Consider the following 23,693-nt stretch of genomic DNA (forward strand, 5'->3'; position numbering starts at 1 on the left):
GTCTGAAGACATCTACAGTGTATTCATATAAATGGAATAAATCTTTTTTAAAAAACCTATATTGTTTATAGCCTAATATACACCTGAGTGGTAAGTTATCGGCTACTGCATGCTACTGTGTTAAATACTGCTGGCATTTTTAGCACAGTTGTGAGTGTAAGTGTATCTGAACACAATATAAGTGTCTGGGAACATAGATCTTGCCTGTCATTCATAAGATACAGGTTTAAAAAAATAAGTATTGCCAATAAAATAAATGCATCTAGTCATACAGAAGCTACAAAACTATGATACAAACGTTGACCTTGGCGCAGATATGAGATGCACGGTCCATGAACAGCTATTGGAGGTCCCGCAGTTCCTCCTAGGTAGCCTGGGAGTGGGGAGGAAGCACTACACTTAGGCTGCACCAAATTCAAAACAAAATACTTTTGTTCTTTGGTAATAAACGTTCCTGTATGGTACTTTATCGAGTTTCAATCTCCTTTAACTAGTGATTCAGTTCTAATAACACTGCTTAAAGCAAGTAAATGCATGAAAATCTTTCTTTTCTTTCTATCTTGAGTCTACAAAATTCTATTTTTACTTTTCTCTCTGCTGGGCTCAAGCTGTCTGGTGTTAAAGCACGTACTCTCCCACTGTGCTTGTGACGAGTTCCACTTTTTCCTATTTTAAGTTTTCTTTTTCTACATCTTAAAGTTTTGTTTTGTTTTGTTTTTTAAAATAAGACACAGCACACACATTATCCTAGGCTTGCACAAGGTGAAGATTGTCAATGTCATGGTCTTTCATCCTTACACCTCTATTTCCGGCTACTGGGAGGTCTTTAGGGACAATAACATTCATGAGACTACCATCTCCTACAATAAATAAAATCTTCTGAAATACTTGCATAAGGCAGGTAGTGTTAAGTTTTTAGAAATACAATATAAGGACTAGGGCTGGAGAGATGGCTCAGCAGTTAAGAGCACCGACTGCTCTTCCAGAGGTCCCAAGTTCAACTCCCAGCAACCACATGGTGGCTCACAACCATCCGTAATGGCGTCTGTCTTCTGGTGTGTCTGAAGAGTGTAATGGTGGTGTACTCATATGTAGAAAATAAATGAATAAATAAATCTTTTTTAAAAAAAAATATAAGGACTATGGAAAGATATAACAGAGTAAATACATAGATCAGTAACACAGTTGTTCATTATTATCAGATAGATGGCCCGCATAATTGTACACACTGCTCATTTCCTAAGCTGGAGCCTGGTAAGTTTATTTATGTCAGCACTGACTGAGCATAAGTGGTCCAGTGTTCACTGTTGCTACAACAGCTGAGATGAAATTAGCTCACCAGGCTTCTCAGCTCCACTCTCATTTCATGGCACCACTGTCATCTGTACCCTGTCATTGACCAAAGTGTCATGAGGCCTATAGTTATATAAAATTATTGAAAAATAATCTAAATCTATATGAGAATTACAGGGCTTGTTAGTAAAAAAAAAAAAAAACTGTTTCTTTAAAGGAATTTTTTTGGTTTTGTTTTATGTAAAGAACACGTAGCTTTTTTTTCTAGAACTTTGCCTTGTTCTTTTACCACCCAGAGCTATGGCATTATTATTCCTAAAAATCCTACCAGAAGAGAGGCCATAGGTCAAATAATAACTTTAGAACCCGATCCAACCATTTTAACTATCTTGCTCATCTTCTAGAAGAGCTACAGTGTTCATCAAAGCCAAACAATGATACTTAGTAACACAATGTAGATTTCAGCAATATTTATGACAAGCATTATAGAAGGGTAAAAGGCAGTGCCCACCTGGTGAGGGAGGGATGTGCGTACAAGGTGCTGTATGAAAGAAGGTGCTGGAGGAAATGGATCTTTTATCCTACCCTAAATGCTAGGGGTGGCGGGAGGGAGGAGGAAAAGGAGGAGTATGAGGAAGGTGAGGATGGGAAGGAGAAGGAGGAGGAGGGAGAGGAGGAGGAGGAGGGAAGACAAGCATGTCGCTTCCTCTCCCCTGAGGGTAAGGGATTTGAAGAGATTACACTAAATTATGTACAGCTGAGGTTTCTGATTCTTGCCTTCTAAACTGGTCCTGGTCCCGAACTGACTGATGGATTCTAAATACCACAAGAGCCTGTATCAGGGATTTAGGCAAAATCTAAAGCATGGTCTGGATTTGGCTTCAAAATGAAAAGAGTCTCCACAGAGCACCACTGTGTTTCTAGCTCTAGTAAAATATTACTTCATTTCATTAAACTATTTCAATGGGCAGGGTCATTTTTTATGCTTATGAAGAGATGAAGGCTTGGAGAAACTGAGTCACTGTTTCAACATTAAAGAGTACACAGGAGATACAGCTTTCAGATACTTCCAAGATACATTCAAATACTGTTTTCAGTGTCCTTGCTTCAAAACTCAAGTTATTGTCCCTAGCTTTCTATATAACCAACCAGGCTCTTCATGCTAATTTGACTACCCCAAAGCCCTAAATTTCACAATGGAGACAGTGACAGCCTAGTCTCATATCAAAGACCACTTATTTATAAGTTGTTGAGACGAGCCAGTTATCAACTATGATCCATATTTTGATAATTATATTAACTAAGTTAAGAAGCAAAGATTTATTATTAGGAGGATATAAATGTATTGCTTTCCATCCAATATTTGAAGTATAGCTCTAACAGTAAAAAATGAGGACAGCATTCTGAAATGTTCAGTGATTATACATGGATGTCCAAACACAGCAAAGATGCATCTCCCATAACTTCCCTCAGTTATAAAGGACTTATCAGGCTCTTGCAATTTTTCCAGAGCACTCTCACGGTCTTTAGCTCCCACTCATATTCATTACAAAGCAAGCCACAACTAACCCTAAGCCAGACTTTTAGTTTTACCAACGTAAAAGCTAGACTGCTCTCTTGGAAGGAGAATGGTACATATTCAGATAGGGAGGGGTACATATCAGATCTGTTACATGGAACATCACTACATCCAGAGTAGGTCATCCAATGACCAATTCCTCCAACTAAGAATGGACACAGAGGGGGTTCTGAAATCATTGGATTCTATTATCAGAATAGTAATGCATTTATTTTGTTAGAAATGTTAACATTTAAATTATTAAATAGTCACTGTTTACAAGAACATTGAGGTGTGAATATTTTTGTGTACCAAATAGTAGGAAGAGATAGAGGTCCTTGGGAAGATGATTAAGTCATTCGTGAGGTCCTCATAAATGGTATAAGAACCGGAGGGAGGGTGCTTTCCATTTCCACTATTTGAAGACTCAGCAAGATTATGCCATTTATCCGCAACCCTGACCAATCCATAAATCCATTGTTATCTCAACTGCAGCCTTCTCCACCTTCAGAACTATGAGGAATAAATTTCTGCTTTTCACAAAATTATCAAATCGAAGAGATTTTATCAGTGCCATCTGAATGAACTGTGACAGGGAATTAAAACCAGTGTGAAGGTTTAAAGCATTGAAAAATGGATAAAAATAATTTGTTTTTTTTTCCCAAAAGCTATTTCATGAACAAATATTTTAATTTTATAAAAATAATGCAAAAATCTCTATGGCTAAAAGCACAAACTTAACTCACATCACATACTGAACAACTATGATTTGAGATTTTGATGCATTATGTAATCAATCATGCACATAAAACAGATAACTATTTTGCAACCACCCCACTTCTGACCACATTTACAGATAAGGACATTAGGGTTTAGAGAAATCATTGTTTTGCTCAAGACAACATAGGTAAGAGGCTACCAAGCCTGAGTCTGCTCTAAGTAAAACTGACTTGAGCTCTTGTGTACTCAACCTTAATGCCACACTAACTGCTAATATTTTAGGAAGTCCATGGAGGGTCCAACTGCCCGTCTGACTACTCTGTGACCTGTTTGGTCTGTGAGCTCTTGCATATTAGTGACCCAGAAACAGCAGGCATGAAAAATTCATATATATAAAATAAAAATAATTCTTAAAAATTATACATCACCCAATTGCACTAATCTAGGCATTCATAACTGCAGCAATGACCATTCAAAGCACAATACAATGTAGGCAAAATTATAGTTTAATAACCAATTTAGGAAAGTGCTCTTTGAACATAAAGTGTTCTTTAAGGTTTTCCTATATTAAAAAATAATAATCATAGTCAGCATTTATATTTAGTTGACCAAATACATACGATCCATACTAAACACTTCGTACTATTCTATGCTGTTCATTCAATCCATATACACAACTACATAATGAATTATCATCATTATCCCTAATTCACGGACAAATGGAAGCAAGGGAGGTTAAATAACTGGTCCAAGAGCTTTCAGTTAAGAAATAAACCCCCTGAGGCAACAAGAGAAACAAGATTGAAGCAGAGGAACCAGAAAAACACTAACCACTGTCATATAAAAGCAGCAAGTGCCGGTTTTTGGCATTCTCTTCCTTGTCTAGCTCCAGCGAAAATGGACCTCTTAGTCAATAAAATGAAAGCCAAAGATACAGAAAGCCAAGAGAGAGCAAAGCAATTTTGACTTTTTGAAATTCCATTTTCTCTTTACCTGAAACTTTTCTCTGAAAGCAACTAGTTCTGCACAGCAGGGTGCCCTGTGTGCTAGTTTTAGATCTACTTACTAACTGCTCCAACAGCTAACAAGTCATGTGGTTGCTATAGGCCTGGGTTTTCTCATGGTTCTTGAAGCATCCAGAATCGGAAATAATGGGAAGAGGTGAAATATATTTGGGGGTCTTTGAACCTTTCTGTAAATTGTGAAACTGTCGAATAGTTGACTACTTTTTCCTGTGGGTAACCAGCGGATGTTATAAAGAAACAATTTTAAATACCATTTAATGAGGAAGAAGTACAAATTTTGTTTCTCTGAGATGTGACATTATTAACGTCACTTGAGATTTCATGTCAAAGCAAAATCATGTGTGTGTGTGTGTGTGCGTGTGCGTGTGTGTGTGTGTGTGTGTGTGTAGTTAAAAAACACTTCCTGGTTAGTCTTTTTAACATCATGGTATTCTGGAACCATAGCTTTTGACTTTATGTTGACATGTGCTTTTCCATGAGAACCATTTTCATACCTGTGAAAAAAAATGTCTAATTATGGTAAAGCAATAGCCTGTGAATGCTGTGTCAGACTTTCTAATCATACCCTAGGGAGCCAAACAGTTCATTTCCTCTGAACTGGTATGACTTATGTTCTATGTCAGGAGGTTGCAGTGGTTTGCACAAGCATGAATTAGCCAGAAAACTAGTCCCTAGAGTACTTGTTTTATTATTAAATGCAAAACAAGATACTAAAATGAAGGCAATTCTGCTATTTACCAAAATTACCTGACAGGCTTACAGAAAGAAGGTGAGTGAGCTGAGCCTACGTGAAACAGGGAATAGATAAGGAATAGACAAGCCCTTCCAATTATTCATATGTATGAAATGTTCATATATGAAGTGTTCATGTTCTTTGCTTTTGCAGAAAGAAATCAGTATGACAGACATGAAGTTATAATAAAGATACGGTGCAGAAGCTGACTTAAGGAGGAAAAAGCTCAGAAGGGTGGGTGACAGTGTGACTTCTTATGGATTTCTCTCCAGGCCAAGCTCCCCTTGACAGAGTCGGTTCTACCCATATAACATCTCCCCACAATCATGATTTTATGAGTTATTTTACCATATTGTTGATAATTCTTACAGTTGAATTCAGAGCAATGGTTTTCTTTTCTTCTATGGAACTACACATATTAACAATTAGATACAGTATTCATAATGAAGGAACAGAAGCTGGCCTAACAGTTACGTATAACTTGGTTGAAGGGAGACTAAAACTATTGGGAAGAGTTTGGTTTCTTCTATGCCAAGCCAGTATATAGCCAAAAAATTAAAAAAAAAAAAGAAAAAGAAAGAAAGAAAGAAAAGAAAAGAAAAGAAAAGAAAAGAAAAGAAAAGAAAAGAAAAGAAAAAAGAAAAAACACATACCAATCAGTTTTTAAAGAACACCAATGAAATCACTAATGGAAGGATCTTGTAGAAAAATTTAACATACATTATAATGAGAAGAAAATCTAGCCTAAGAAAAAGATGTAAACGCTTTAAACTTTTGAAAACTTCTCTAATCCTTAATATTGGCTTCAAAAGAAAGACTAAACTTTGCATAGGATGAGAATCCCTTCTTGACCAAAATTTGCTAATGCAGTGTACCTGAGAAACTGACGTGGTGACCATGCTGTAGCTGAAATGAGAACGGGGATTCAAGTACCTTGTTCCAGACTGCAAGCTACTGTGCTTCAGAACAGCCAAGGTCATTTCTGTGAGTCCAGGTGGACAGCAAAGAGAATCTACAAAGAGAGTAATCCCACAACTGTATGAGGTTCAGAGTTTCGGACAGGAAAGGATGAAGTGAAGGCCCTGTCTCAATACAACCATGCTCTGCTTGCTAGAACCTCACTCCAGAAAGTGTCTGTTATTTTACTACTACTCACTTCTAGATTGAGAACCAGAGAATTGAATAACAGTATCGATGATAAAGAACAAATTTATTGTAATAACTGTAATACTTCTTATCTATTCCAGTTCATTCTCCTCTAAAGAAACCCAAATATAACTGGTGTATGCATAAAATTTTCAAGCACATCTCGCAGAGTACTGGCCTTTAATCCCAGTACTTGGGAGGCAGAGGCAGGCAGATCTCCTGTGAGTTTGATGCCATCTGGTCTACGTAGAATTCCAGGACAGTCAGAGTTACATAGAGAGACCCTGTCTCAAAACAAACAAGCAGAAGGAAGAATGGAGAGGGGAGTTATAAAAGGAAAAGAAATGAAGGAAAATCGGACATTTCACAGCACTTCAGCAGAGTTCATAGTTCTTCAAAGAGCTATCTGCCCGCCCTTCCTTCCTTCCTTCCTTCCTTCCTTCCTTCCTTCCTTCCTTCCTTCCTTCCTTCCTTCCTTCTTCCCTCCCTCCCTCCCTTCCTCCCTCCCTGCCTCCCTCCCTCCCTTCCTTTCTTCCATCTTCCTCACAGTGACATGTTCTCCATTGTCTCTCACATTTAGCTATATTCATCACTACGTATCCGCAAAGCTATGTTCAAACTACCTATCCAAAAGTCCTTATTACTTAATCTGTGGTCTCATGACAAAGCTCCAGACCACAGGGTGTGAAAGGTAGCGGTGTAATTGATTTCTAGTCCTATCATGATTAATAGGATGTTTTCGCTCCCCTTTGCAACTCAGGTTGGGATGAGAATATAGTGGTATAACTCACCTTTTATTGTGCAACTGAGAATTATATTCTAGGGAGAGCCAGATAATATTAGAATATAGATTTCTTGAATTATGGCTGAAACTCCTAAATGCCTTCTTCCTTTCCTGATCCGGTACATTTTAGGGTCTCCTTGGAACAAGAGCTTAGATTTCACCCTAACAAGTAGACAGGTTTTTTTTTTCCTACCTAATTAATTACTTACAAAAGGAAAGTAAAAGAAACAGGCACAGAAAGACAGTGGTCATTAAGGGTCTCTGCCTTTTTTGTTCCAGGGGTTAAAATCCTCAGGGAGTCTTAACTCTAGATTGGGTTTTAGAGTGTCAGGTCACACTAAGAAAGCTTTGTAAAATGGTTTTGAGGGTTTCTGTGGAGATTTCAGGTAGGTCATATTTCAAAAGCCCAAAGAAATCTTAGCAGGAATCTGAAATCATACACTGCAGTCCCACAGTACTCTGGGTATGTGCTGTTTTCCTACTATGTGCAGCTAAAATTACCTTTTTGTTATGACAAATAGCTCTGCCTGGATATTCTATTTAGTGGTTGAGTGTGGTATGGAAATTTATTAAGCATGAAATACAACTATGTTCTACACTCTTTAATCCCATTCCTCTCGACAATGAAATAGAGAGGGAGTGAATGGATCACCATGACTCTAGCTGCATATGTAGCAGAGGATGACCTAGTCAGTCATCAATGGGAGGAGAGGCCCTTGGCCCTGTGAAGGTTCTATGTCCCAGTATAGGGGAATGCCAGGGCCAGGAAGCAGGAGTGGATGGGTTGGGGAGCAGGGGGAGGTGGAGAGGGCATGGGGTATTTTCAGAGGGGAAACTAGGAAGGGGGATAACATTTCAAATGTAAATAAAGAAAATATCTCATTAAAAAATGAAAAAAAAAGACTGTGCACACCAACCAGGTGTGCAGAGGCTCAGTGCCTACAGCCTATGTAAATATGCAAAAATGACTGTATTTTATCATTGAAATTGATTTGTTTCTGCAGAAGCTTTCTCTAGTACTTTGGAGAATATTACATGCATGCAATGATTAAAACTATGCCTTGAAATGCCTAATCTCCATTATCCATATGACTGGATTTGGAGTCGCCTAGGAGACACTGGTCTGAATGTCTATGTGAAGGTGTTTCCAGACAAGATGAACTGAGAAGGGAATATCTCCCTGAATGTTAGAAGCCCCACCCATGGGCTGGGTCCCTGACCAGAATAAAAACTAGAGAGATGAGAAAGCCAGCTGGACACCGGCCTTTATCTCTATTTCCTGAGTACTGACACCCCCACGGCTGTGCTTCCCACACCGAGAGGAAACTGTATCCCCTTAAACTGGGAGCCAAATGTAACCCTTCCTCAGGTTGATTTTATAAGATTTTGTGACAGCAGGAGAATAGTAACTAACTAACACAGCTCCTCTCTTTCATTTGGTGTATTTTATTTTCATGGGCATTTGCTACCGAGATATCTAAAAGCTATTTTAGTCCAACATTGAAAAGGATACACATATTTTTTAATAAACTATGTAGAAAGCCATTTAAATGGTATAGAAAAAAAAATAGGCAAACATTGTGATGTAGCAAAAATGTGTAGGCTCTTGACCTTGCATTTTCCTTCAGGCCTTTGGCTTTCTTCCTGTATGCCATAAGAAAACACAGAGTAACAATCAATGTGTGATGACAAATGGTCTCGGGGCTGGGTTTGCCTTCTTCTAAGCATATTGGCATTCATAAGCTGGAAAAGATAAAAGTAATCAACCAGCCTCAGACAAAAGCAGGATGAGGATTCTGGCAAGACCTTCAAACCACATTAAGCTCTAATTTGAAATGATGTTTGAAACAAAGCAATGCAACTAGGAGCCATAGATTTACACAGCAACTAAAGGCTGAACTCACTAGACATAGTTAATAATGGAAACAATTAAATGTGTTTGCTTTCTAAATAGACCAAGTATATTAGAAGCTTTAAAGATAAAAAAAATCTAGTTTTATTAGACTCTATTATTTGTTGCTGTCCAAATTCTTAAATCATTTCTGTAATGGTCCTCTGAGGTTGCTCTAATAAGACATGCTATTTCTAACAGTGAGTAAACAATCTGTTTAATTTCACATTATCAGTACTTCACCAAGTTCCACTCTCATTGTCACCATACAGAAATGAGGGCCAACGCAGCCTAAGTTCCTGTTATGGAGAGAATCTTGTTGGATTTCGTTCCTGGATTTAAGTATAAGAAGTTCAGTGTTTCTCCCTCTGTATAAGTCAAGTTTCTATGCCATGCTAAAAAAAAAAAAAAAAGGGTTAGGTAAAGTTGTGTCATGCAAGCCATCTAAGCATGACAGGCATTTCAGCAGAACAGAGCGATTGCTATGGCTGAGAGGAAACTGGGGCAATGACGCTGTTATCCAGAGCTGCATCCTGCTCCAAATGCGGGATGGCCAGATACCAGCATATCATCAAGCCTTTGGCTAACACTCGTCCTCTGACCGCTCAATCTCGGAGAGTGTCTTTAAGCCCCAGTGTCCTAGACTCTCTGGCGTCTTTTCCCTGGGGCTATATCCAGACAAGCCCAGCTAAGAGAGGTGACTCTTTATACACCATAATGAAGCCCAGGTCTGGGAAGTGAGCCTTGCCAAGGTCCCACTGAACTTTGCCAAGAATTGATGCTACAGAGTATTGAAAACAGGACGGGTCCTTGTCAGTTCTCCACGTCACTAACTTCCAGAGGAGACAATGCACATTTGAACGACTCCATGGAATTTTGTCTCCCTTTCATACATCAACTCGGATACACATGAGCCTCTACTGCACCCAACATGGAAAGTGCAGGACAGGTTATTAAGCTAGAAAAAGGAAAGAGAAAAAGAATGTAAGGACTCTCACGTGGTTTCTTTACCTGATGCAGAAATTAACAGACTCAAGTTCATGGTCTCAACAGGGGTTAACTCCTCCCAGAAGGATCTGATTTTGCTATCTCCCTATTTAAGCAGTTGAAGAAGGAGTTAAGGAAGATTATGCAGATGACATCATTCATCCTCACCAGGACTGAAAAATAACAGAACAGCTAATGACTGGCTAAACCATCCAGTTTACTCACTTGCTTCACTCTGCAAAGCATAAGGTTACTCACATTGCAAAACTACCATATTTTAGCTGAGCTAAAAAATGAATGAGTGCTTCAGGTACTATGACTGCAATAACAATTCAGCACTCCAGCCAAAGTGTTTAAAGATTTCAAATGTTTCTTCTGCTTAAAAACTACATTGAAAAAAGTTAAGTATCAGCAATCTATGCAGAGGTTCATATTGTAGATTTATTTACAGAAAACAGGAATATATATATGTGTGTGTGTGTGTGTGTGTGTGTGTATGAGAACACACAAAGGATGAGAAATTTTGAAGAGGAACTGGAAGCTGGAAGGACAGCTCAGTGGTTAAGGATGTATATTGCTCTACCAGAAGACGGAAGCTCAGTTTCCAACACCCACATGGTAGTTCACAACTCCAGCTCCAGGGCATCCAACAGCCTCTGCTAGCTTCCAAGGGGACCTGTTTTCATGTGCACACACACACACAAATATATACGACAAAAAAGACAATTTAAGGCATTTCAAAGAGAAAGTGGGGTAGCAATATAGCTTAGTTGACAGTTCACTTGTCATGAGGCCATGAATTCAATCCAAGTATAAGATACGCACTCACATGCATACATACACACACACACACACACACACACACACACACACGGGGGTGGGAGGCTGGGCAGAGGGAGAAGAGAGAGAGAGGGAGCATCTACATACCGCCAAGCAAGGGCATGATCAGTAAACGTTAGAGACTATGTGTTACATGTAAGACAGCGTGCTTCAATTATAGCACATGACAGAAACGACAACCACCAGCTTCTACCTGTCTCTCAAGGGAAGCTTGGTAGTGACTGTCCATACCTAAATCAATCACACAGTATCTAATTTTAATAAGCCTACTATTAGTTGTAGATTTGAGGCTAGGAATTGCTTCCTAGCAATGCCTATAGAGCCACTTTATACGCCTCTTACAACACTTAATACACATCCGTACTAGAAAAAGTATGTTATTCCCTCTAACTTCAGCACTACATTTTAAGGTTTTGGACATGCTGTTGGAAGCCTTGGCTTGTCAGGCCCTTCCAAACTAACCAGAACATATCTTTTTAATAAAAAATAATAGCTATGTTCTCATTTTCAAAGTTTGTGATCAAAACCTACAGTCAAAGAGTCCAGAAGAAATTTCCTTTTGGTTAAAAAAAAATAATATCATTCAATTTATCGGAACAATATGAAATGAAGATGTTGTTGTTGGGTCCTTCCCTTATGTTGGAAACCAAACAGGATGGCTGGCTTAGCTAAATCCATAAATTATTTGTCACATAACATTTCAACAATAATTTTAAACATATAAAAGGTAAGATACAAAAGAAAATCTTGCAATCTATGATAACCAAACTAAACACTTATACATCTTTTGTGTATGTTATTTAATTGTCCAGATTTCAAAAACCTTTCAATTTCATGCATTCAAGTACTTCTTTTAAGCCTGGTAGGGACAACTGTTTCAGACACAACTTGCAGAACTGGGTGCTGTTCCAAATGCCATTCAGGTCCTTAGGCAATGGCAGCTTGCTTTGCTAATCTTGGCTTACACATTTAAAAACAACTTACTAAGACCTGGTGATAAACACGGTAGTGTTCTTTTTTTTCTTTCTTTCTTTCTTTTTTTTTTCTCCAGTCATTTACAGCCTTAAAATTGCACTGCTCAATTCCTTTTGACTATTGACAAAGAGCACTGTTACTCCTCCTGTTCACTCGTTTCCTCCCCTTCGGTTTGGAATGCAGGCTTAACCGTGGGTCTGAGAGAGAGGAAGTAAATAATTCCTCATCATCTAAACAGTTCTTCAGAGCATCAGCCCTGGAGAAAGTCTCTTTCTTAGCAGTATCCTAGTGCCCTCTCCCTCAAAGGGAAGAAAACTTGAAGTGTATTCCCAGAGAGCAAATTCATTTACCATTCGATGCGGCTCAGTAAAGGGTACTGAGGACGGGGAATGTAGGTTAATTCTTCCTGTCAAGGCCGTAGGAAAATAATCACATCATAAACATACCTCTCGCTGCATTTTAGAGTTGGCCCCAGTTTTATTTTAGAAGTTGTTTTCTATATGTGCCTTAAGCTGGCATTCTTAGACGTCTGCCGATGAGTAATTTAATAGTAGTCTTCTATAGCAGATTTAATAAAAGATTCATTAGAGTACTCTCCTGTTCTACTTAGAAGAAAGATGGTAGAAAATAAAATCCCAGGAGATGAACTGAGCTTAACTAAAATGATACTTTTTCCCTACCAAGAATTGCAAGCTCCTTCAAATGGTGGAGCCTCAGAGCCGAGGCTCAATACTGCCATCTCCTTCTGAAATGCAGAAATACAAGAAGCAATCTCAACAACCACATGATTACTTTTTATGTTTGTTATTTATAGGAAAGCCCTATCACTAAAAGTGGTGTCTATGAGGTTTAACTGAATTAGCACATATTTTAAAGCTGCAGCATGATTAGTTGGTGAGTGTTCCTTTAATGCTATTATCAATAGACTTAGTTTTTATTTTGATGATCTTTAAGTGTTTAAGTGATGCTAAGGTAATATACAAAGTCAGTCTTAAGCATAGGCAGAGTAATTCATTAGCCTGTCTTTGTTTTAAGGCTGTCTTATTCATTCCCTGAGTAGAAACTTTTTATTTTTTTTAATTTAACAGCTTCAGCTCTGTTAAAGTACAAATTCCTTCCACAAAGGCAACTTCGTCTGGTTTGATCAACTATTAAATCACAGCTTTGTTGTTGTTGTTGTTGTTTGTTTGTTTCAGGTACAGTGACAATGTGTATCTGGACAATGCCACTTTGTGTCTGTTGACTCAGAATAATTATTTAAAACTCCCTTTTCAGTCACAAAATATATGGTCATCCCTGCTTTGCCTCAATTCCCTTCCTAAAGGTAAGGTTTAGCAAGGGATAAGAGACCTTGTTCCAAACAGAGGTCACCACCAAAGTGGGGGTGATGGGAAGTAAGGACTGGATCCAGCTTGAAAGAGAAAGTGGCTCCTGAGGAACTGCACTGACTGGATTCCTGATTGGGGTAAGAGCTGATGAAGACAATGGGTGACTCACTTGTGTCAACATCACGATGTGTATTCACACAAGCCCGCATGGTACGTAGGTCGACTGCTTGATGTGGGCACTTGATACGATCAAAAAGTATGGTAAATGTGAGGGGGTATGATATGACATAGTGTCTTATAATAAACATATTTAAGGACAAGTAGTAAATTGAAAAATAACAAACAGTCAGATACAGTAACTATAATCCTACAACCCAACCCTTGGGAGGCTGAGTTGAGAGGATTAGGAATATGAGGACAGCCTGCACGACACAGCAATTTCCAGGTTAGCCCAGATTACAAGACTAGCTTTAAAAGAACCATAATAATAATAACAACAATAATAATCCCAAAATAACAAGCTGCATAACAACATAAAGACAAAAAGGGAAAAAAACATAGATTTTATCAAGTTTTATACACTTTACCTAATTTTATGTAGTATAGGTTCATATGTACTCTCTTGACTGTAATAGCATAGGTGTGTAATCCTAAAATAATAATACGACTTGAAAGACAAAACCTTATGTATAATGCAACAAAGTTGAAAATTATAAAATAGCCATTTGGTTAGCGGAAGTACCCTAGAACAACACGCTGATTTTCACTGCACTTTTGAGTAATGCAATTTTTTCAAAGAACAAAGGCACTAATTTGTAACCGCTGTAATCCCAAACAACATGTTATTACTATTGCAGCCATTCTCCGCTCCAAAGCAAAGAGGAAGGGGCAGAGAATCCGACTTGAGAGAACCAGGTTAGATGCCTCTCCATTCCCGAGCAGGATTTCCCCTGACCCTGTCCAACAAAACATGTCTCCTTCCTCTTGTGCTGAGATATCCATGTGTGAACCCAGGGAAACAGCATGTCACAATAGTTGCTGGGGCAGTTACTCATCGACATGATGGCTCTCTTTACTCTGGTGACACACCAGAACCACATCCTTCAGGGTGGGGGTTCAATTCAAGGAAGTCTTTAGACTCAAAGGAAAAAGCTATGCATAGCCAGGCTTGCCAAAGACACAAACATTAAGGAGCCAGAGCTCTGACATGGTGGCTGGAGACTCGGTACTTAGATCTACAGAAAATAGAAAATAAAAAACATTTCTGGAAATCTATCTAAAAACATATTTCATATAAATCCTAAGAATTACATTACATTTAGCCGCAAAATATAACATCTCATAGTTTTTTTTTAATTTTAATAACTCAAAACTTAAGTTCTTCTTAAAGTTTGACGTGAAATCAAGCTTTGAGGGAGCTTCCTTTTCCGCTAATAACTGGGAATCTTTCCGTGAGAGTTACTGAAGCAAATTACCTCCTCACCCACCACCTCCAAGTCTAATGAGACTGTTGTAAACAAGCCGGGCTTTAGGCTTTTTAATGAAAAACACACACTTATGTGCAATTGATGTCACTCAAAAGAACCTATCTTGAAAAGGCATTATAAACTTTGTTTCTAAAGGAAAACACAATATGCTCCTTAAAATTACCATGGGGGTGTGGTGCTGGCATTGTGTTCCTCCCTGCTGCTCTTTAGCTCTCTGAAGCAGCCTGGGGCAACTTACAGTCCTTCCTGTTTCATAAGAAAAGGAACAGAACGCTAACTTAACTCTGCAGAGCAGAAGATGGGTGAGTTGTCCATCACCACCAACCCAACTGTTTCACCTGCTCCCTGAATAAACGCACACTCATGAGAGAGAGGACTGTGTCGGAAGGGAGAACTTGTCGTTGCGGAGTAGGCCAGCAGGGTGGTGAGCCACAACCTAGCTTGCGCTCTGACTCAGCCTCCAGCCACGCTGCCCAGCCATGTGAAAGCCCTAGTGCTGAGCAAGAACAGGATGTGCAGGTGAAGAATGGCTTCTTTTCTGGTTGGACCTCCTAGAAAGATCTTGGATGTCAGTTCTGCCTCTGGAGGCCACTTTGGCTGTCCCAGGCCATGTTGAAACTTGAGGTTCATGTGGATGTCCATGGTCCTCTCAGCTGGGAGCTGTGTTGATGACCTTGGCCTGAGTTACTGTTGATGGCCATATGGATCTCCGTAAACTATGCTTCCATGGGGCCATGTTGATGTGAGCATAGTGTGCAGACACCTTGGGGCCATGTTGAGTCGAGTCCGTGATGTCTAGAACTGTGGTCCTATGCACCCAGGGGTCTATACTCATGTCTGCAATCTCTACTAACACTTGAGGTCTGTGGCAGGTGCTGTCAGCAGAAACCACGTATAAGTCCATGATCCGTGGTCCTGCTGAGTGTAAAGAGCAAGGAAGCTATTGATGACTACAGACTTACAGCTGAGAAAGACATAGAAGGCTCTGTGACAACCCCTAACTGCACCCCACCCCCTACCAAGTAACAGCCTAGACAGAAAGCCATTGAAGAGAATTCAAAATTGTGATGTGGATGCCAAAGCGTAGATATCCACAGTTGATGGCTTCTGGCAGAGATGAGGGTGGGGAAGGAGTTTGCTTTCTTTAAGGGGCAGCCTAATGGGAGTTTGACAATACTCCAGTGAATATGTTCTTCCCTTCCTCCTCTTCTTCACCCTCCTCTTCTCTTCTTCTTCCTTCTCCCCCTCTTCTCCTCCTCCTCTGCCTCTTCCTCTTCCTCTTAGCTCTCCTTCTTTTGCAGGGGCAAAGGGGGAGTGGCCTGGGAGAACTGGGATGTGAGTATGCTGGGGTTCATGATGTGAAATTTCCAAATAATCAATAAAAATATTATGAAAAGAAGACATCCCACATCACAGTCTGTCTGCTGTCTATAAAGTACTATTATGAGGTACATCCTTAATTATGTGGAAATAGATGGGCAAAGAAAGGCACCGAGAGAGAAGTGGGGTTTTTCCTTGCTCCCTCTCCTTGACATTTGTAAATTAGAAGAATTCTCATTAAAAGGTTCAGAAATGGCAGAGCGTTATACGGAAGTATCATCATATTAAAAGATAAAAGAATATGTATTCTGAAACTCAAAGAACAAAAATGTCCTAACTAGTATAAGCATCAGCATGTATACCCACCCCTCTGTCAGTCCTTTTAATAGTGAAAGCTGAGAAGAGTTCTGGGAGTGCTGTGAAGATCCCTCACTTAGATGAGGACAGTCTGAAACTCATAAATGGGCCAAATATTTATTTTGCAGAACATTTTATGGGCAAGGCCTGTTAACCTTAAGCGACCCAAGGAAATGCCCAAAGGGTAATGCCTGTAGTGATCGTGCACCCTTTAAAAGTGATTTTCAACCTTCTTACAAATTCCACAGTAGTTATGCTGCTCAAAAAGCATAACAACCCCACTTCATCCTACATACAGCTCATGAAAACACTGAAAAATGAAGCACTCCTCTATGATATTTGTTCTTTTGGTGATTACACGATGCATAGTGTAGTTTCCTCTGAATTATTATAAATTATTTGAACATAGCTCAATTAATTTAGTGTTCATAATCTCATTGTTCATTGAGTGGGAATATAAGAACATGTCAACGCAAACAAGACGAGAGAGAGAGAGAGAGAGAGAGAGAGAGAGAGAGAGAGAGAGAGAGAGACATAAGGTGAGAGAGACACAGCGAGTCAACGCTACATGGGTAAAAGTGCGCAATTCGCCTTAGGCAGACAGTGCTGATTCATCAAATGCTGAGGAAAATTCACAATGACAGAGACGACCCCTTTCCTTCTCAGCCACCTTGGCTCATGTGCTAATGCCTCCTACTTTCAAGAACAGCAACAAAGCCACGCCCTTCACCAAGGGCGTCTGTCTCAAAGCCCAGAGACAGGATGAAACTTTTGACCCCTACGTAGTAAGAATAGCCATTCTCTTTCCCTTTATCATACCTGTGTGCTTTCATTTCTAGAGGAACAGAATTGCTTTGCTTATCTTCAGAACAGTGAGGATGGTGCCTTGCTCTGTTAGGCTTGACTGCAGTGCATCCCTTTCCTTTTAGTGCCAAAGGAAATAATGACAGCTAGCATGAGACAGGCGCTTGCTAAGTGCTAGGCAGACAAATGAGTATAATCCAATTAACCCCTTTCTGTCAAGGTGCTGCTTACTTTGTGAGGAAAATAGACAAGAGTCATGCACACTAGTCATACAGAAGAGATTCAAAATGCAATACAGTGCCCAGCCAGAATATCTCCATGTGGAAGCTTTGAGTGTAGCCATATTCTAGTGTGATGGCTACAGCATTTGAATTCTGTGTAGATTAGAAAGAAGAAAAGGAACTCTGTTTTTATATATCAGGGACACTTCAGCAGAAGGTCTGCATTTCTTCTCCCTTTTGCCCAAGAAAAGAAATCGTCTACATGTTTTACCAGCTTTCTTGACCCAATAATTCAGAAGGCATTTCCCCAAATGTCAGCTATCATAACATCTACATGGCCCCAACTTCCTCCTTTGAAAATTAATTTGTATGCTTTTGGATATAGGTCTGTACATACTTGGTAACAATTTGTTACTATGCCTTCTTTAGAATCTAGGATGAAAAAAACACATACTTCTCTAGAAAATAATTCTGGGATAGAGCATTAGCTGTGAATCTTTAAGTCTTATATTCATGGATATCAGGAAATTCAGGATATTCTTACATTATTATTATTAGTGAAAAGAATGTTAAACATGTAAGTTGGTTGTTTTCTAAAGCATTTTGGTAACTAAAGACTTCAGCATTTAGGAAAAGAAAATATAAAGATTATTGCAAAATGGTCCAAGTTATTTCTTGGGGTAACTTAATCTCCAAGATCAGGAAATAGAGAGTAGCAACACTGAAGGGAGCCAAGCCTGGTGAGTCTGCTTGGGACTAATTGTCTGTCTAATTCCTCAGTTTCACTCGTCAACAACTAAATGAAAACAAGAACCTATAACTGATAAGAAAGGAATGTTCCAGCAAAGAATGTGACTTCCTCTGTTGTAAGACAAATTTAAAACAAGAAAAAGGCATTGTAAACTCCATCAACAATGTTATTGCCTGATGAGAGAGACTCCTTCTACTCCAACTCCCCAATTCTACTATTTAACAGTAAAATAAATAAACAAGTAAGTAAGTAAATAAAGTGGAAAACAACAATACAATATTGTCAAACAGGGGGTTGATTAAATAAAAACTGCTTAAGGTTTCCCTTAAGCCAGGCATAGTAGTACACACCTTTTAATGCCCTTTAATATAAAGTGTGTCTCAAACCCAGCCTGGTTTACATAATGAGTTCTAGGCCAGCCAGGTCTACACAGTGAGACCCTGTCATTCAGGGAATACTGATAAAGAGGTGGAAAGGTTTTAAGAGCCAAAAGACTGCTTTGAGATAATAATGTCTTCTATATATGGCAGGAAAGCAGCACTCATTAAAAATCTCGCTAAGACAGCTATCAAAGTAAGACCTGGACAATGATAATACCAGTTGATATGTCAGTGTGCTCTACCTTTAAATGAAAATTAATGATTGCTGAGAGGGTCAATCAGTCTTTTCTAGCAATGAACTCCCTAATTGGTTATCCAATACCAAGTGGCCAGCCCTAAACATGTATGTATGAATAACATGGATTCAGCAGGCTGTGTACATTTTCTGATATATATATATATATATATATATATATATATATATATATATATATATGTGTGTGTGTGTGTGTGTGTGTTGTGTATATGTATATATATGCATATGTTTGTGTGTGTGTGTGTATGTAAGACAATAATCATGAGATAAGAGGTTATGAATTTGAGGAGAGGGTAGAAAGTGACATTGTAAGACTTGGAGGGAGGAGGAGGAACAGGAAAAATAATGTAAACACAATACTCATAAAATTCTAGAAAAATAAATTCTAAAACTTAATTTAAAAAATAAATGTATACTCATAATGTAAAATGACATATAATTATAATGTAATATGAAGCTGTATAAAATCCACGTGATAATACTATAAGCATACTTATAAACACATAATTTAAAAGCTCTAAGAAATATATCAAAATAATCATGATTATCACTTGGTGGTAGAAGAATAACCAGTTTTAATTTTCTTCATGATGGTTTTTTATAGTCCTCAAATTAAGTTACATTGGTTTTAAAATAATATTTTCTTAAATTATTTTTCTTTTGTTTTTCCTGCAGAGAACAAAAATGGTAAATGAATGTTCCACTTCATGTCTTCTTGCCTGAGGACATCTGTCCAGAGCTTGTTACTGAAGGCCTATGACTGTTACCTCTTTACATTCACCATTAGGTAGATTTTTCCCTATGAACTATAGTTAGCTGTAGCAGAGACAAAATTTAATCCTGATGTGGCTATGCTTGTAATGCTTTCCTTCTTGGGCTTGGTAATTTGATTTCCAAGATGAAAATATTAGGAAGACCATCTGTTATTGGAAGTGTCACCAGTGTACAAGTCTAGGGGAAACAGTGCCTGGGATCTATATGGTTGCCATTGCGCTGGAAGAATCTGGGAATAGGTAGATGCCAGGCTAGCAAATCTCTGGTAGTGGTTATTCTCCTCAATAGCCATGTGCCCTCGGGCAGGTACCACTCAGGGAGGGCATCAGTTTCCATGCATGTAAAATTGGGGAATGAAATGATTTACTTGTTTAAAGACTGATCAATATTAGAAAGTCACATATTAATCAAAATCCTATTTTGGTTTAGTGTTAATTAAATGTTTTCATACACTATATTTTGATCATGTCTTCCCGCTCACCCTGCAACTCTCCTAGATTCTCCTAGCTCCCTACCCACACAGCTTCACCGTCTGTCTGTGCTTTCTCTGCCATTCTCTATGAAAGTATTCTTCAATGGTCCGAAAACCCCCAATCTATCAGCCTCTATCTAGTGTGCTGCTAGCTAAGAGTGTGTTTTCTGAAAAACTCTTTTTACCTTCTAGGCCACTATAAAACAAAGCAGCAAGATGGGGTTTCTAGGTCCTGCAGTTCTGGATTCAAATAAGGGTTTAAGGGAAATAAAGGGAAGAAGCACAAAATGACTTAAAGCAAATGTGACTTCTCCAACATTTTACAGATGGTTAGATTTTATTCAGTTATATAATTTGGTAGACGAATCATTGACAGTAACTTCAAGTTAATAGTAGGACTGCTAGTGATTTTTTTAAGAAAAAATAATTATATTTAGGTTAAGAAGCAGAAAATCAATTACTCAAGTCTTAACTATTATATTACTTTAACATAGTAATTAACTCAAAGACCTATTAGTATTTTCTGGCAACCAGAAAATGCTAAACTGCCACTTTATGAATTATGATTAGTACTGTTCTTTGGGGTAGGGATGCATTGCTGTGACCAAAATACCTCCCAAAAGCAACATAAGAGGTTAAGATCCATCTGGGTCACAGTTTCAGTTCAGTATGGCAATGGGATTTCCTCTGTCAGCAGGAGCAAGAGGAGGGGCACTTTACACTGAGACCAGCCAGGAAGCAGAGGCCATTGCCAGAGCCAGGGGCAGTTAGAATCTTCAATGGTCAGTCCCTAGTGACCTATTTCTGCCAGGCACAACTTTTAAAATAACATAGCAGGCTAGGAACACAATGTCCAAAGCATATGCCTGTGAGGTACATTCCAGATTCACACCACTAATGCGGCCTAGGACCAGCAGTCCCCTGTGGATGTTTACAATGGTTAGAAACCCTTTTTTTCTGTTTCAAATAACTCCAAGTTTGTATACCAATTAAATACATTTATAAGTTTATAGTTAGTACTGTTCAGAAGAATCAGCTGGAATATACAGTAATTGTAGTTAATTTAAGGTTCCCCAAATACATTTCATTGTGTTGCGTATGTATCAAAAAGAAACTCCAAAAATGTAACAATTCAAAAGAAATATTCTATTTTCTAATTAGAAGTGATAGTATTTTCTAATTCTGATTGGACCACTTAATGACATAATCATTTTCAAAGATATGCTCGTATATGGTCTCAAAATTTTATATCATATCTCCGTTCCATCTTATACATAAGTTAAAGAGCTGGAGTTGAAGCTAGAGAGGTGGTTGAGAGAGTAAATGTGCTTGTCAACAAGTTTGAGGTTCTGAGTTTGATCCTACACAGTTGTAGAAAACAAGTCTCACAAACTGTCCTCTGACCTCCACATGCAGGCTGTGGCACATGCACACACACACACACACACACACACACACACACACACACAGTAGACAACTTTACTTACTCTTCTTCATTTGGTGAAGAAGACAGAAGTTTTGGATGCACTGCAAAGGCAGTGATTAGAATATTGCCTGTCTGATCCTTTCTTCTGATCTTAAGTCAGGGCACTGGTCCACTCTGGCCTGGTCAGTATCTGTTCTCTCTGCACATGTGCTGTATGTATACCACATTCAGGTATAATTATAATTAACGAGGACTATGATGAACATTAGCTGTGCTGTTCCACACTGGCAACTCACTGACACTAAATTAACAATGCACCAGAAGCCAGGCGTGGTGGCACACGCCTGTAATCCCAGCACTTGGGAGGCAGAGGCAGGCGGATTTCTGAGTTCAAGGTCAGCCTGGTCTGTAGAGTGAGTTCCAGGACAGCCAGGGCTACACAGAAAAACCCTGTCTTGAAAAACAACAACAACAACAAAACAATGCACCAGAGTCAATCTGGCAACACTGTGGCTTTACCAGAGCCACTGACATAGAGTGTGATCATTTCCAATGCTAAGGAAAGAAATTATTTTGTATAATTTATTTAAACATTCATAAACTGTTGCGTCCAACTCGACCGGCAAGCAAAATGCAACCACCGGTTCTTCTTAAAGCAGTTTTACTCAGGCAGCTTCTTTCTTCAAATCCCCCAGCCTCCCTGGTTACAAGTGTTTTTCTCCACTCCAGCCACAACCATGCCCCCACCAACCACCACAGGTCACATCACCTCACCAGGCAGGCTTGCTCAGCCAATCAGGGATTAAGGGCGGGCCATCCACCAAACATGGGCTTGTTTACAGCCTGGAGCAGTTTCCATCTGGCTGGCCAGGAAGTCCGGAATGGCTTCCCACAATAAACCATTTATCCTTAATTTCTGCTTATGATACCAGATTATAGTTGCTGCTGTCCATTTCACATTATAATTATTAGGAGACTGAAAATTATTTATAGGGCTGGAGAGATGGCTTAGTAGTTAAGAGCACTGAATGCTCTTCCATAGGTCCTGAGTTCAATTCTAGTGTGCTGCTGGCTAAGAGTGTCGTATATAGTGTCAAGGCCACCTGGTCTATATAGCAAATTTCAAGTTAGCTGGGATTAAGTAATAAGACCTTGTTTTTATTACAGAGTCTCAAATTTCTTATGATCTGATCCTCAGATAAGTTTTTTCCACTTAGTATATATTTCTGTTTATCTTATTGTACAGCAATTATGTTACTAGTTTTTTTCCTGAAATTAAAAAAAAAAAAATCACCAAATCTGTTTAAGATTTGTTTTAATAATTTTCTTAAGGCCAATGTCTTTTGCATTGCTAAAAGACTTTAAAGATAAGTAAGGACTCAATATCAGTCATAATTCTATCAAAATTGCTAAGAATGAAAACAAAACTTAGTCCTGCTATTAAAACTGTCTAGATTCATTGTGTACCAGACTGAGAGAAATGGGCAAGTGACATCATGACATACTTCTTGGGAGACAGATAATACGCATGCCCTGTATTAACATTCAGATTCTGTCTTGATAGTTTTTCACTTTTCTCATTATAATAAGCATAAGCAACATGTTGGTGCTTAAAGCAAAAACATGAATACAAGCAATAAAGTATATTACATGGATACAAACATGACAAAAACTCTTATATAAACAAACAATAAAAGGAAATTGTCTTCGAGAATGTATAGCAGCTTGCGCATACTACGCTGTTCTCCCAAATAAAGGCTTCACAAAGGACTTATCGCCAAAGGAGCTTTGGTGGTTTCTCATTAAGCTGCTGGCAGTTGCATCTCAAAATTGAGTAGTTTATGGCACACATACTCTCGAGACATTCTCCCGCCTGATTAGATGAGGCAACAATGCAATGTGGATGTGAATTCTAAACAGATGGGGAAAATAACCATAGAAAAAGAGATGATGACTTTGGCCACATTGTAAAAGGCTTCTTCTAATGGGCAAGCAAAATACACTTCAATGAAAAAAGTTAAGGGGATGCACCACACAAAGAACAAAAGGTCATGGTTAAGTTCCCTACTGCTGTGGAGAAAGGGGAAGGCCATGAGAAAAGGAAGGGACACAGTGGGGGGCAGGGGTGTCTTGGCTACTGATGTGACCGTTTCTTAGAGCTGTAG

At 38.8% G+C, this 23,693-nt stretch overlaps 1 protein-coding gene across 2 annotated transcripts in view; it reads right to left on the reverse strand.

Moving 5' to 3' along the window:
- Positions 1 to 23,693, reverse strand: part of Slc25a21 (solute carrier family 25 member 21) — a 490,501-nt gene that overhangs the window by 438,976 nt on the left and 27,832 nt on the right. Inside the window, exon 2 of one of the 2 annotated variants that reach the window (XM_085830388.1) lies at positions 6,263 to 6,341. The exons of the other annotated variant lie outside the window; for it this stretch is intronic. The gene's annotated coding sequence lies outside the window, so the exon portion shown is untranslated. The remainder of the gene's footprint in view (positions 1 to 6,262; positions 6,342 to 23,693) is intronic. 2 annotated transcript variants of the gene reach the window in all.

Source organism: Mus caroli, unplaced genomic scaffold, assembly GCF_978045245.1.
Source record: "Mus caroli unplaced genomic scaffold, Mus_caroli_1 scaffold_14, whole genome shotgun sequence".
NCBI lineage: Eukaryota > Metazoa > Chordata > Mammalia > Rodentia > Muridae > Mus > Mus caroli.